Source organism: Ostrinia nubilalis, chromosome 8, assembly GCF_963855985.1.
Source record: "Ostrinia nubilalis chromosome 8, ilOstNubi1.1, whole genome shotgun sequence".
Classification (NCBI taxonomy): Eukaryota; Metazoa; Arthropoda; class Insecta; order Lepidoptera; family Crambidae; genus Ostrinia; species Ostrinia nubilalis.
Genome location: NC_087095.1, coordinates 6,461,021 through 6,463,016, shown reverse-complemented (window position 1 = coordinate 6,463,016; position 1,996 = coordinate 6,461,021). Strand labels below are relative to the sequence as shown.

Genomic DNA, 1,996 nt, shown 5'->3' with positions numbered 1-1,996 from the left:
AGAACTAACATTATGAGACTCATAATTTTTATCAGGAGCCGTGACAATAGGCTCTCCCACAAGAAAATGACCAGGAGTCAAAACAGAAACATCTTCAGCATCGCTGGAAATAACTGACAGCGGTCTTGAATTAATACAGGCTTCTACTTGACCGTTGAACCATCTGCTATTCCCTACTAATTCTGCAGGTGATACTCCTCGCGATGCTGCATCCGCTGCATTTTCTTTCGAGCTGACGTTCACTGCTCCACATAGTTCTAATCTCGGGATTGATACCTGTTTAACTAGTGCGACTCTTGTTTTAGCAGTTAACAGTGACACACGAATGTTCCCCTCGGAGTCAATCACACGGACATAAACCACCGCCGCGTATGCCTCTTTGGAGGCATCATAGAAGCCATGCAATTCGACTACGCAATTAACCTCAGTGTGGACCCATCTTGGTATGTTAATTGACTCCAACAGTTTCAGCTCTTCCCGGTAAGTAAACCACTCATCCAATATATTTGTCGGTACAGCTTCATCCCATTCAGTTCCTGCTAACCATAGCTTCTGAATTAGTAATTTTGACTTCATGATGCTAGGTCCTACCCAGCCCAATGGATCATAAAATCGTGAAATATCACTAATTATTTTCCTTTTAGTTACAGGTTGTTCCAGCGTCGGGAGTTTGACAGCGTAACGGAATGAATCTTCACTGCGGTCCCAGGTAAGTCCGACTATCTTCATTGTTTCATCTGACTTAATCTTCAATCCTTCTTGAACATCTTTCATCCCTGTTTCTCTTTTCATTTCTTCTATTAAGTCATCGCAGTTACTCGTCCATTTCATTAACTCGAATCCTCCTTTTTCTAGTAATTCATTCATTTCCTTAAATATCTGGAATCCTTCTTCTTTAGTTTGACATCCCGTCAATAGGTCATCCATGTAAAAATCTCTCGATACTCTCTCCGCTGCCATAGGATAACTCCCACCCTCATCATTGTTGCAATGTCTTGACAGCCAAGTATGGCGCAGATGCAGTTCCAAACGTCACTCTTAGCATTCTATAGTGCTTTATCTTAGTTTCAGGGTCATCTCTCCAGAGTACCCGTTGATAATCCACATCTGATTCCGAGATCTTCACTTGCCGATACATTTTGGCTATGTCAGACGTGAGACAAACGGGGTACGTACGCCATCGCATCACCAAGTGCCGTAGCTCTGACTGTAAGGTAGGTCCCACTAGCAGGTTATCATTTAGAGACATATTATTCTTACCTTTACAGGAGGCATCGTACACTACCCGTACCTTCGTCGTTTCCCTGTCTTCTCGTATGACTGCGTGATGGGGTAAGTATATCGCCAATGGATTGTCAACTTGATCATCAGGTACAAGTTCCATGTGATTCAGATCTATGTATTCTTGCATCACTTCAGAGTACTTCTCTCTCAAGGCTTCATTCTTCATGAATTTCCGTTCCAACGAAAGAAATCTCCTTTCAGATATCTCCCTGGAGTTGTCTACACAAGGAGGATCATTCTTCAAGGGAAGTCGAACTACATATCTCCCTTCCTCGTCTCTTGAAGTTGTCTTTGTGAATATCTCCTCACATCTTTTTTCTTCCTCTGTAAACATTTTCTCTCTTTTTATTTCAGGTTCCGCTTCCAGTTCCCAGAACTTCTTAAGGAGATCATTTTCATCGATCAGTGAATGCATTACTACTATACTCTTTGGCTTCTGCTGTGAATCCATAACCGTGCCCGAAATGATCCAGCCTAAAGCTGTAGATTGTGCAATCACTCCACCCTGGATACTCTTCCTTAATCCTTCTTGCAGAATCTGCCCGTACACATCTGCACCTAACAAAATATCCACTTTGTTGGGCGTGTGGTACTCAGGGTCAGCCAAGGTAAGTCCCGTTAAATCCAAACCTTCCAAGTCACCAACCTTTTTCTCTGGAAGAAAAGCTGTGATCTTTCTTAACACGTACGCCTTGACCTTGAACTTGATTTC

General features: G+C 42.7%; 1 long non-coding RNA gene across 1 annotated transcript; it reads left to right on the top strand.

The window, feature by feature from the left end:
• Nucleotides 1-605: 605 nt before the first annotated feature.
• Nucleotides 606-1,758, top strand: LOC135074149 (uncharacterized). The gene is made up of 3 exons (XR_010257759.1): nt 606-709; nt 1,066-1,168; nt 1,269-1,758. It is a non-coding gene; the product is annotated as an uncharacterized LOC135074149 (long non-coding RNA).
• Nucleotides 1,759-1,996: the final 238 nt, after the last annotated feature.